General features: G+C 42.0%; 1 protein-coding gene across 1 annotated transcript in view; it reads right to left on the minus strand.

Annotated features, from left to right (window-relative positions):
- Nucleotides 1-516: 516 nt before the first annotated feature.
- Nucleotides 517-14402, minus strand: part of mertka (c-mer proto-oncogene tyrosine kinase a) — a 171876-nt gene continuing 157990 nt past the window's right edge. Inside the window, exon 20 of the transcript XR_007933607.1 lies at nucleotides 517-534. The gene's annotated coding sequence lies outside the window, so the exon portion shown is untranslated. The remainder of the gene's footprint in view (nucleotides 535-14402) is intronic.

Here is a 14402-nt window from a genome sequence, read left to right on the forward strand (position 1 = left end):
TATGGTGCAGTGTCATGTCACATAGTCGGCGGGAATATCTGTCTTTTTTCCTTTTGCATGTCGTGTGGTGACTTTCCAGTACAGTTTCATATTTCTGAAGTATCAAAGCTCGACAGAGCCAGTGCTGCACAAAAGGTTTACAGGTATGCTTTTGTTTCCATTCTGTCATGGTCTATATCAGGGGTAGGCAACGTCGGTCCTGGAGTGCCACAGTATGTGCAGGTTTTTGTTCCAACCCAGTTCCTTAACGAGAACTCAATTATTGCTGATGAAGCACATATTGCTTAAGTGACATTTTAATGCTTCATTTTAGTGGTCTCGCTTGTTAAGGTTCTCCAACCTTAATTGCTTATTTCAATCTTAAACTGCTGCATTCAGTGTTTTAATTGCTCCTTATTAGCAATAAGATGTAAAAGACAAAGCAGCCAGCAGTTCTCCAGCTAGCTTTTTTCCAATTACATCTGTGTGTGTTCATCATGCACGGTTTGATTTAATAAAACACTTAATAGAACAATGTGACAGACTGAAAATGATCTGTTTTAGGCTTCAAATCATTTGGATGATATCCTTGGAAAGGAAAAAAATCTACAATATAAAAGCCTTACATTGCACAGACTAACAAGCCATAAAATTAAATAAGGTCTGAGATTGGCAATGATTGGTTTCTAATTAAGCAATTGGGTTGGAATGAAAACCTGTAGCCACTGCGGCTCACCAGGACCGACATTGCCTACCCCTGTTTTACATCTTATTGCTAATAAGGAGCAATTAAAACACTGAATGCAGCAGTTTAAGATTGAAATAAGCAATTAAGGTTGGAGAACCTTAACAAGCGAGACCACTAAAATGAAGCATTAAAATGTCACTTAAGCAATATGTGCTTCATCAGCAATAATTGAGTTCTCGTTAAGGAACTGGGTTGGAACAAAAACCTGCACATACTGTGGCACTCCAGGACCGACGTTGCCTACCCCTGGTCTATATCACATACAACATCAGACAGACAAGCCTCTCATTTTTATGCCAGATCAGAAACACTGAATGCTTTTCATTATTTGTCACTGCATTGTATGTCTTGTACTGCCGGGCCATCTCTCATCCACACAGAGCGCATCCCTTCCGTTTCACACAAAATCGAGTCACAGACTAGTGGGAGCGAATCGCCGGGTGTGTCAGAGACTTCACGACAGCCTTCAACTTGCTAAGATTATGTATATGAAGTCTATGACTGAAAATAACTGGAAAAGCTGTGCAGTGTGAGGTGGCATCTAGGGATCCAGAGTCTTCGGCTGGAAGCCAGTGCCAGGTTGTCGTTTGTGTGGAGTTTGCACGTTTCTTCTGTATGTATGTAGGTCTTCCTAACAGAAAGAAAAACTCTGTAATGGAGTGGCATTCAGTTTCAGTTTTCCTGCCTTGTGCCAAGTGACATCAGGTCTATGCCACCCTGAAGTGCAGTAGTCGGGATGGAGCATGTTATGATATGTCCAGTGGTCACGTATGTGTTTCCCTTTTGTGACAAACCTCGTCTGCCCACCCATACGTCAAATCCATGGACACGGAGACAGAGAACCAAACTGGACCGATACACACACAGCATGACTCCTCGAAACATGACCCACCCAGCCCGTGAAAGGATGCGAGTAGGAAATCGAGAGACGTTAATTATAAAAGAACAAAACATCAGGAGGATTAAGAAGTCAAGGGTTACCTCTTCAAAAAAAAGTTCATACCCCCTGATCTGCACAAGAAGCCAAAATCAGCAATAAGGTAATAAACGCTATACATAGACAAAGAGCAGAGAAGATAATAAACTGAAAGAGGAGAGACGCCGAGCCTGGGATAGCCGGAGGAATTTGAGGAATGCGTCTATCTACCAATGGATCGCCGCTGCTTGAAGACTTTCATTGTTCGCCTTCGGTGTCTAAAATGACTTTAACATGCTTTGATTTGAATAGAAAAGGACCGCGTCGTACAGGCTGACTACTCGTTCAAGTCTATAAAAGGGATGTTTTGCGTATTTTATTCCCTGTACAGGGAAAAAAATCTCAATGATACTCAAGCGAGCTGTAGGAAAACTGACACTTAGCCTGTGGACTCGAATTAATCAAGCAAATTACGTCACGCTTTTGGTTAATTAATAGGCTCAGCAACGTCACGTGTGCTGCACCTTACCCGTCAGTCTTCGCGTGCTCAGTGACGCTCCAGCGGGAAAAACCGAAAATAACTTGCAAGTTTGATGATATTATGAACATCAAAGTGATGAATGACACAAGTACAAGTGAATGATTAACTAAAGTGTGAACAAGTGACATTTAAATTCAACCTGTTTATTGATAAGGCAGTAAGTAAAATGAGTTGATCGGGTTTTTATTGCTCAGATATCATTCCGTTAACAGAAACAGCAATGAAGGCTGAAACGGCTGGCGGCGCAGATTACCGCTAACTTCACATTTTAGCCCAGCCGTGTGGCGTTTGCACTTGCTCGGATTTTCCCACTCACATCGTAAAGATGTGGTTGGTCTCCCGAGGGTCCGGCTGGGTGTTTTCTACAGGACCCTCGCGCTCCCTGTCTTTCACTTGATAGACTCCGGTTTACAATCCTGATTGGGTTACTTGGCCTCCAAAAAACGGCTGGATGTCAATAAGAACAGGTGTACACCGACCGAATATTTCAGTGATGGGAACCCTTTTCATTATGCATACTAGCTTTAAGTTTCTGAAAGTTATATATATTTACTTAATTAATTAATGGAAGACACAGAGGATGGTTGGAAAATATGTTAACTTACCTGAGACATTTTCCGTTTCACGGAAGTATTCAATAACATGGCCCTAAATTCTTCCTTCTTTTTACCTCAGATCGTTAGTTAGTGCGGCGGCATCCCCCGGAGATGAAGCGCAAGGTAGGGCTGAGCCGAGCCGAGCCATACGAGACCAGACCAGTACGAGCGGGACTCACCCACACGGAGCCAATCACATCGCTTTGAGGAATCGGGGAAACGATCAGGGATTAGATTTATAAAAACGTGTACACGTTGGGATTTAGAAAAGAAAACGTGACGGGAGAACGAACACATATCTACGGCAACCCTGATCCAGGCAACGTTTTTGGAGACAGTGGGAAATGAGGACTTCCTTGACCAATTAGGGAAATGCTGCCTAGCCAGCCAAAGAACGACTCGTCGCGAGCTCAGGGTCCTAACACGCTCCAAAGGTGACCTCGGAATGCCCAAGGGGCAGAAATTACCTGGAGGAGAAGCCAGCTATAAGGCAGCAGGTAAGTGGGTTCAGCACCACAGGGTTGTCAGAAGTCCCGATCTGAGTGGGACCGTCCCGAGTTCGACAGACAAATCCCGAGACCCACATTGCCTCTGAAAATCCCGATTGGACAAAAATTGTATGTAGAACAAATCTTAATTCTCTTTTTATATTGAAGAGCTAGTTAAAGAGTCTCGCTAATGTTTTGTTTTTTTGAAGACAGCCTGGCGTACCACCTTTTATGAATAACATTTGTAACTGTCAGCTGAATCCGAGCGTTTGAATCATGTGTGTTCGTGTACGTTGTGTGCTCGGGTTGTCATCAGTGTCTATTTCTCATCATGGCCGCTCGTGTGGAATTCGGAAAATCTACGAGGTATTAGCGGAGGACCTTCCGTCTTCCTGCCTAACACCTGTATGTAACATCCCTTTAAAACTCCGTTTCCTTCACTCTCATTTGGATTCCACCACCAAGACGACATGGGAGTTGATCGATGATGAACACGCGGAGAGGTTCCATCAGGATATCGCTCAGATGGAGAGACCTTCTAGTGGAAAGCATGAGAAGACATCTGTTGGTCATTAAGCTGCGAAACACTTCCAGAGGGTTATAAGACAGAACTACTACTAGGTGACTTCCTTTTGTGAGCAGTAATTACATTTAAAGCAATTGCGTCATTTTTTTCAAGTTTAAATAATTTTTTAAAACTACCTTTAGTGTTTTTTTTTATTATACACCTTCATCCCTCAAAAACTGGATATGATAGAGCAATGTTTGGATTCACCCTCAAGTCTAGAAAGAACTTGTCAGCAGGTAGAGTATTAAATGAATTGGAAAGGACACAGCGCCCCCCTGTGGTAATGCGGTGAATAGCCCGTAAGCAGACCGTTTAACAAATGGATTTGACTTTCTGAACCAATTTAATGATTCAAGACGGAGCAGGACGAGTGGCCACTGCAGCCCTCGGTCATCGACTACGCCCACCCTGCGTTTGACACATTTTCCTGTCCAGGTGCAGCTCTTATTGGAGAGGACTAACACTGTACACCTATAGAAACGGCAGAGTAAGAAACTAAAATGTAACAAAAGTGGTCGTAATTGAACGGTTAATGACTGGCACCTGAGCTTTTAACTGTCAAAATCCCGTCAGGAGAAGAGACCAGTGTACTGTATGGCTTATCCCAGTAAAAGGAATGCAGTCAGAAATTAGAATTCTGTCATCATTAATAGTGAAGAACTGTTTCATTACGCTTCTAAACAAATTGCAGCAACCCGCGATAGAAAAAAAAAACATTAATTTACAGTATATGCCCACAATATGCAGTTCACTTACCTCAAAGAGTTTAACATCACTTAACAATATTAAAAAAAATGTCAACAGTCCTTTATTTTAGCCATTGGAAGTAATCCAATGTTTATAGAATACACGTCATGTTGTCCATTGCTTTTCTGATTTGGGGTGTGCTACAGTTTGACCAGTATACCGAAAATAACTCTGTATGAATCAGCTTCAACAACCACCAAAAAAAAAAAAAATCAGAAAACGCTAAAAAATTTATTTTAGTAGTGCTCATTAAATTTTTGTTTCACACAGTGCAAAAGTCTGAGAGTTATAAGGTGGAATTTGTAGCCGTCCTGCGAAGGGGCGTTCCCTTATGCAAATACACTGACTTCATGCAAATCTAGAAATCTGTGCCACGGAATTTACGGCAGTGCAGCAATTAACTGATTAAACGGTCTTGCCCATTAAAACAGTGAATTGATATGGATAGCTAAAACAACACTCATATATTTAATAGGATTACTTGTGTTCTGTGTATTGAATTGTATTGACCCCCTTCTTTTTGACACCCACTGCACGTCCAACCTACTTGGAAAGGGGTCTGTCTTTGAATTGCTTTTCCCAAGGTTTCTTCCATTTTTTTCCCTCTACAAGGGTTTTTTTTTGTCTTCTTTGAGAGTCGAGGCTAGGGGGCTGTCAAAAAGGCAAAAGGCTATATAAAAATAAATGGTATTTTATAGTATGGGACATCTGGGTGTAAACATGAGCGGTAAGAAAGAGGCTCAGAAAGAAACGGAAAAGAAACCCAAAGCTACACCCAAGCCTAGACAGGCATCAAGTCCAACCTCAAGGTACGGCCTTACGGAGACTGACCTGGAATAGACAGGCAAAAGCACAGATCCCCCGGGCAACTGCATTGTCTCCAGATGAGAGCGAATGTGCAAGTGATACAGGTCACGATAGCACGTCGATTCCAGAAGATCCATTGAAACTGGAAATGGCCTTGCTTTCCGCGTTTTCATCTCGTGAGCCGGGACCATCGGCTGTAACAGGGCATGTCACTTTACCAGCGGAGCACGAAGGCCGAAACTGTCTGTCCGAACTGAAGGCAATGATCGCTGCAATGGCTACGGACAGCATAGTCACCGCTCAAGACATAAAGGAGCTCAAGAAAGATTGAAAGAAATGCAGGAGCCGCGGCAGGATAATAAAGACCTGGGGCCTCATGTATAACGCCGTGCGTAGAATTCACACTATAACATGACGTAAGCACAAAAGCGGAAATGTGCTTACGCACAAAAAATCCAGATGCATAAATTTGTGCGAACGCCAGCTTTCACGTTCTTCCGCTCCATAAATCCCGGTCAGCGTGAAAAGTAACGCACGTGCACGCGCCTTCTGTCCCGCCCCAACTCCTCCCAGAATTACGCCTCTTTGAATATGCAAATCAATATAAATAGCCCTTAAACTCAGCCTTCTTTGAAAAGACAATGGCAAAAGTATGAGGGAAAATAGAAGGATCTCAGCGAATACCAAATGGAGGCAAAGAAAAATGTACTATTTGTTGGTGTAAACAGTGATATAAACAACAAAAGGAAGTTGATCGAGTGACATAGCATGTCGGAGAAACTCGAAAGCTCAAGTTCACAAAGTCGCAGAGTGCTCGAAATAAAAAAAGAAGTTGTCATATATCAAAGTCGCTGTGAAAAGGTAAGTGGTAGCCCACCATCTGAGTGTCATATGAAAGCTTATTAGGGTACAGAGAAAAAAAGGCACACAGTGTGAAAAAAAGCACAAAATGTCAACTTTAATCTCGAAATTTCCACTTTAATCACGTAGTTTATTTTGTCATTAAAGTAGAATATCATAAACTTCATCTTTAAATCATTTGATTTACTGGTTTCTCAAATCCTATCGTAACTAAAGTAGCACATTAAATGCTTTGTTTTGTATTTGATCTTCTATGTGCTCTGTGTGTGAATCACTACGTGCTTCCAGGCTTTGTCTTCCTCCGACAGGACACAGAATCCATTACATTCATAATATTACAGCTCTCTGAATAATTAAAATACTGAGATGTATACGTGATATCTTTTTCATGATGATAGGAATTAAAGCATGTTATTAAACATGGGAACACGGTGGCGCAGTGATTGTTCATGTCTTACAGCAAGAGGCTTGCTGTGCCATGAGCGACCTTCAATGAAATGCTTTATTACAGAAGTACTGTCTCTATAAAATGTACTAACCCCCAATTCCTGTCCTTACTTTTCTTTCTCCAAATACCCAATCGCCACACAATCAGCTCTGTAATAGACGTGAAGCCATCTGTAAGCTTAGAACGCCGATTCTTCAAAACTTTAAAGGAACATTGAAATATATTCGTAATGTTTAATTATTCTATCCGTCTATCCATCCAGTGTTGCGCCAGCCACAGCAAGAATACAGCGCAAGGCAGGAACAAACCGTGAACGAAGTTCCAGCTCCTCGCTAGCGCTGCAGCACCGTGTAGTTAAAGTTAAAGTTTTATCTGTATAATATAATAAACATATTTTGATGCATTTCATCTTAAAAATGATATTGTCATCATATGTAAATACTCGCTTTAAAAAATGGCTCAGGTTGTACAATATTATAACTGTAGTGCAAATTTACAGTGAGGTGATTGTACTTATAAGTACAAACAGTTCTACAACTGGGCCGGTTCTAGACAGGCATATATGAGGGGGCAGACAGAAATGTGAAGGGGGCACGTGGTGGTGACGGAGGCGGGAAAGGGGTGGGGTGGTGGTGCTCTGGATAACTGTTTTTGTCATGTAATTGGATTGCACTTTGTCAGGCCTCTACCCTAAGACCTGTTCAACTTGGGTGTCCCACCTGAAGGCTAAGCTTCTGCTGGTGTAGCTCTTAGGGTTACTGAGGCACGCAAACCCCCTGACCACGATAGGGTGGCAATCCCTCAGGAGGAAAACTGAAAATAAAACAACAAAAAATAAAATAAAATATTCCTCATCAGATTATAACAACTAAAAACATGACATTTACCTTAATTGGATGGCCTATATCAAATATATTTGAACCCAACAATAACACTTCTCACTACTGCCAATATTAACAAAACTAAAAAGGGTAGGCCAAGTTATAAAAAAAAAAAAAAAAAATCAATTCACCATGTCTTGAAAAATAAAACTGAAAAATAGAATAAAAAAAATAAAATAAAAGAATGAAATAAAATATCCATCCAGATCTTTACAACCAACAACATACAATTTATCTTAATTGGATGGCCTAAATCTCAAATAAATTTGCAAAATAAAGTAAGAATAAAATAAGACCTCTCAATATAGCCAATATTTACAAAACTAAAAAGGGTTGGCATACTAATTAAAAAAAAAAAAGGAAACTATGTAACGGCCGACCCCTTTTACCCAGCCGGTGTTCTAACGAAACATCCTACCCATCGAAATGATCTACTCACTGATACTACGCATGTGCAGACCAAAATTACGCAACTTTTCTACCTAGTGTTGAAGTTTGAGGTAAGTGTTACTGTATTTCAGTAATATGTATGCTTTTCTTAGCCTTACTACATTAATGCATTTATTACAGTTTACTGCATAGGTATTTACTGTCAACATTTTATAAGTTGCATATTTTGCATGTGTGACTTTTAATCTTGTACAGCCCATTGTATCCATGCACGAGTAATGACCGTCTTGTGAAATCTTTGCATCAGACTGTGTCCCTTTCGGGCATTAAATGATGCATATAGAATATATTGAGAAATGTTAACATTTCCATAAATAAACTACGGAAGGATACTTCGACAAAGTAGGACAAATCGTCAGAACACCGGCAGCTACACCTCCAAGACCAGTGGCCTGGATAATTTACTGAGAAATAATCTACTATCAAGCCGTACTTCTTACCATTTGAACTTTTCTCCACAATCGACGGTGAAAAATATAAGCACACAAAAACGGGAAGTAAAACGGATTATATGTATTAAGTAAAATGACATAGAAAAATAGAAACAAATATATCCCTCCACCCCAGCAATAATAAGACACCACCAAATATATATATATATATATATATATATATACACACACACATACACACACAACAAAAACCCTCCCTTGTCCCTGTAACAAATGAACACACAACACGAATAACGACAATGAAAGACAAACTGAAAATGAAGGAGTACGTGAGTCCGGTAAAAAAGAAAATGTCCTGAAAGCGGATGACTGAATTAGTGATAGAGTTGTTTGATTCTCCCCGGAAAAAAATGGAACAGCCTCACCGTGAATCCTCGTGTATGTGGTGGATGATTAAGTCCTACCCTGGGGTATCTCGTGGTGTGGTCCTTGAAATAAATCCGGCAGATGGAAAACAAACTGGATGGATAAGCACAATATGGAAAACAGGTACAGGGTGGTCGTAATGTTGAAACAAAATCTCCTTCTCTCCTCCCTCTTCCTTCTCCTCCTGCTGGCTTAAATAATCCTGTGACGGCTGTGATTGAATGATTGTAAACAGGTGTTTTCCAGGTTGGCGGCTGTGGTCTCCTTCCATCATCCATTAACTGATGCACATAAACAGTAAACGGGACAATGAAACGAGACGCACTCAGAACTGACATTTAAACACTATGTGGCCCCGCTACAACAATTCACCATGTCTTTTCCTGTGTGGCACGGTGGCGCAGTGGGTAGCGCTGCTGCCTCGCAGTTGGGAGACCTGGGGACCTGGGTTCACTTCCCTGGTCCTCCATGCATGGAGTTTGCATGTTCTCCCCGTGTCTGCGTGGGTTTCCTCCCACAGTCCAAAGACATGCTGGTTAGGTGGACTGGCGATTCTAACTTGGCCCTGGTGTGTTTGTGTGTGTCCTGCGGTGGGTTGGCACCCTGCCCGGGACTGGTTCCTGCCTTGTGCCCTGTGTTGGCTGGGATTGGGTCCAGCAGACCCCCGTGACCCTGTGTTTGGATTCAGCGGGTTGGATAATGGATGGATGTCTTTTCCTACAATTCTCAAACTAATTTGTAGAACACAACAGATTTAGAACAGAACATTTGAACTTTTTTCTTCTTTTTTTGTCCTGTTTTAAGCTTGTTTGTTTTGCAAGCAACTGAACTCTCTGTTTGCAACTGAACAACTCCACTCTCCTTTCTCCTCAATCCACTCTACAACAACAGTCTCCTGTTTCCCTTTGCAAAAACTCTTACAAATTCATCCATATCCAGGTTATTTGTTATGGACTTCTCATGGGCCAAGATCACCAAATTCCTCTTTCTTTTATGTAACATGGTGCGACGATATGGGGTTAGGACCCGTGACAAACTGGAGGAGGAACTCTCACACGGCACTGAAGACACACCAGTTACCAGGACTGTTACATACAATTTATGCAATTCAGGAAAGGCTTCCTTGTACTCCTGCAGGAGTTTACACACCATGGACAGGTCTGTTTCCTTTGAACATTTTTTGAGCAGCATCTGTTTTGCCACAAGAACTTCACTTTCCAGACTTACAACATCTGCTACAGTGCCAGCCATCACAGCCAGAGGGTGCAACAGGGTGGGATCTAGAAATGTGCTAGATTTGGGTGCAAGACTAGATATGGCTCTCATAAGGTCAATATTCTTGTGTGAAAATCTAGTTTCCATTTCTGAAATGGCCCTGTCAAGGATGTTGAGCAGGGATCTTTTCAGAGACTGATGGGGGGAAATGATAGGGTCACCAGAGTCTGTATGGCCCAAAGATGAGAGCACAACACTTTGAGCCAGGTGTTTGCTCATTGTTCTCTTTCTCTTTGTTGGATGTGACTCATCCTCAGCAGGAGATGACACTCCCCAACAGTCATCCTCACAGATGTTTTTTAAGGAGTCCAGTGCTGCACTAACAACCTCAGAAGCACTGCACAGATCGACTGACTGAGACTGTAGAATAGCATTTGCTGGTTTCAAGACACCAAGCACCCGCACTAGGAACTTTCCAATCTCAAAGAAGTGATGTCTCTTAATTTTGCATAGCATGCCTGATGTCTCAGTGCACAGGTCAACTGCAGCAGCATCATCCTCTGTCATCTCAGATAGGATACTAAGGATTTGTTCTTGATTGTCCACAGTGCACCTTGTCACCTCATAGTGGCTTGTCCATCTGATCTCAAGCAGCCTTTTTAGACAAGCTTACTGCATACGGGGATTAAATCAATAACACAACAAAGTGTGCAGAAAGTGAAGGGCTCTGAATACTTTCTGAATCCACTGTGTGTGTTGTCTGGTCACTTTAGATTTGCTAATAAAGTTTTCATTCTTTGGATGATTTTAGCAGCTCATGCCAGGTATTCATATTAAATGTATGCCAGCACTATTATTCAATATTATCATCAAGCTCTTAAAATTTTAGACACACGATGACATCTGGCACGGTAATGCAGTGGGTAGCGCTGCTGCCTTGTAGTTAGGAGACCTGGGTTCACTTCCCGGGTTTGCTGCGTGGAGTTTGCATGTTCTCCCCGTGTCTGCATGGGTGTTCATTGGCGATTCTAAATTGTGTGTGTGTGCCCTGCCTGGGGTTTGTTTCCTGCCTTGCGCCCTGTGTTGGTTGGGATTGGCTCCAGCAGACCCCCATGACCCTGTAGTTAGGATATAGCGGGTTGGATAATGGATGGACGATGATATCTTCCACATGACAATAATGCTTGCTGGCCCTGTGAAGCCCCCATGATGGCTTGTACAGTTAAAGTGACACAACATTTGAAATAAAGATGGCCTGACTGACCAGCAAACAAAGGGTCTGTGGGCCTGCCAGTCGAGCTTAGCATGGCGTGTTTGTGGGACCCCTCGGAATCTGACCTCCTGCTTTTGCTCACTTTTCCCTTTCCCTGTTGTTACCAATTGTACAGGCAGGCATTGTGGTGTAGCAGTTAAGGCTTTGGACTTCAAAACCTGAGGTTGTGCGTTCAGATCCCACCACTGACACCACGGTGTGACCCTGAGCAAGTCACTTAACCTGCTTGGGCTCCAATTGGAAAACCAAAAGTAATGGAACCAGTTGTATCATAAATGTTGTAAGTCACCTTGGATAAAGACATCAGTAGAATAAGTAAATGTAAATATTAAATGCAGAAGCATATGTGTCTTGTTTTCAGTAATTCAGAGCTTGACCCGTTTTTCCTGAGTGCGTTTGTCACTCTGCTTGTGACACATTTTGGTCAGTCCTCCATAAAAGAATCTGCAACTTCACCAACAGGACAAGCTGAAATAAATCCACGTACTTGCCTTCTGAACTGCTACAATCTTACCATTGGCTGCTCCATAAATGATTTTTAGGAACACACCCTGAACCTGTTTTTTATTTTTCTAACAGATTTTCCCTCCCACTGCCACCTTCTTCCAATCTACCCACACCAACTATGGGTTGTCCATAACTGAAGACCAAGAAAGGAGACAACTGAGGAAGCAACACACAGGAAAAGCTATGGGACCAGATGGACTCCCTCCTCGAGTTCTTAATGCCTTTGATGACCAGCTTTGTGGTGTCCTCTGCCACCTGTTCAGTTTGTCCCTTAAGGCTCCAGAAATTGCTACTGCTGTGAAAAACATCCTGCATTATTCCTATTCCAAAGAAGGCAGACACCTCTTCACTAGATGACTACAGACCAGCGACACTTAAATCTCAAAGACCTTTGAGAGACTGGCACTGGACTCTAGGAGTCCTCTTGTGGTAGACCACCTGGACCCACTGAAGTTTGCCTGTCAGACAAAGACTGGAGTGGAGGATACAATTATCTGTCTGCTCCACAGGGCCTATTCTCACTTAGACAAAGCTGGCAGCACTGTGAGGATTATGTGTTTTGATTTCTCTAGTGCCATCTAGGAATCCTTGTTAAGGGGTAAACTCTGAACTATGCAGGTGGGCGAGCCTGTGGCGTCTTGGATAATGGACTATCTGTCTGGCAGATTGTGAGACTCAAGGACTATGTGAGCACCACAAAGAACAGGCCTGTCTCCCTATCCCATCACTCTGCACAGTTCTGATTATAAATCTAACAGGCCTTCATGTCACTTGCAGACATCCTCAGATGATTCTGCACTTATGGAGTGTATTGATAAGGGGGATGAGACAGATGAGAGGAGTCAAGGGGAGAACTTTGAGAACTGTCTGCAACTAAACATCAGAAAACCAAAGAACTGCTTATTGACTTTCACCTCACCAAAGAACCTCTGTGTCCGGTCGCTAGTCAGGTAGCAGCTGTACAGGTGGTCCTCTCCTACAAGTACTTGAGGGTCCACATTCATGACAGGTAGGACTGGTCTCGTAACACAGAGGAACTGTAGAGAAAGGGCAGAGCAGACTCTTTTTCTTAGGAGACCATGTTCCTTTAAGGTGGGAAGTGACATCCTTCACATCTTCTATAATCTCTATGATGGCCAGTGGGATTTTTCTACGCTGTGGTGTGCTGAACTGGTAAGACCACTTCAAGGGAGGCCCACCGAATCAACAGGCTAACTAAAAGGGCAAGCTCAGTTATAGGGCACGCTATGGACCCCCTGGAGGTCGTAGCGAAGGACAGAATTAAAACAAAACTGAGTGCCATTATGAACAATGCTGTACATCCTTTCTGTAAAACACTGACACTGTGGGGACTTTCAGCCAACGAATCATTCAGCAGAAGTGTGACGTAAAGCTATGGGGGCTCCTTTATACAAACAGCAAAACGACTGCATAATGTCTCACTGGGACTGTGACAACCAAGTCAGAAGTTTTCTTTCTTTTTAGTCATTCCAATGTGTACTCAGATCAAAGTGTGTGTGTGTATATATTTACTTCTTTATTTAAAGATGTTCTATAAAAACCTAAATTTTCCCTCAGGGGATGGATACAGTCCTACCTGTCTAATAGACATTAATGAAAAAAAGTAGGGATATTTCATTATGGCTAAAATACAAACCACCTAGAAGCAAAAAACTACAACTCTTAAAAATAAAAGTGCCAGAGTGGTTTTTTGGAGGGATGCTATAAGGGGGCCCATTTTTGATTCCTACATGAACCATCCAGATTGAGGTTCCAGAAAGACCCATTGGTTGTGAAGATTTTATTTATTATGAGCATGTTCTTAAGTTTGCATATGCTGGATTTATGTCCAAATGTCTGTTGATGGCGTTCTCATTTGATAGCCAAGATTTGGCCAGCTCTCTTATATTAAGTTAAAAAGTGTGCTAAAAAGTAAAAAATAAGTCTCTCATACATCACTCATAAAATAAAAGCATGGGCACCTTTCATCAATCAACATTCAAAAAACACTTCTTAAAATCTTAGCAAAAGCACCCACCTTTTATTTTACTTTTTAACTCAATATAAGAGTGTTTTTTAAAAAAGTATTTTTTTATATATATATATATATATATATATATATATATATATATTTAAGAGTGTAAATATCCATCCAACATCCAACCCACTATATCCTAACTACAGGGTCACGGGGGTCTGCTGCAGCCAATCCCAGACAACACAGGGCGCAAGGCAGGAAACAAACCTCGGGCAGGGCGCGTGCGTACACACACACACACTAACACACCAAGCACAATTTAGAATCACCAATGCACCTAACCTGCATGTCTTTGGACCGTGGGATGAAACTGGAGTACACGGAGGAAACCTACACAGACACGGGGAGAACATGCAAACTCCAAGCAGGGAGTACCCAGGAAGCGAACCCAGGTCTCCTACCACTGCGACACCATGCCGCCCTGACTGTAAACATTTAATTATAAATAATACTTTACAGGAACAAAAGTAAAACTTCACACAATCATAAAAATATACAAATGCAGTCAACATTGATAAAAT

Source organism: Erpetoichthys calabaricus, chromosome 15, assembly GCF_900747795.2.
Source record: "Erpetoichthys calabaricus chromosome 15, fErpCal1.3, whole genome shotgun sequence".
Taxonomy (NCBI): Eukaryota; Metazoa; Chordata; class Cladistia; order Polypteriformes; family Polypteridae; genus Erpetoichthys; species Erpetoichthys calabaricus.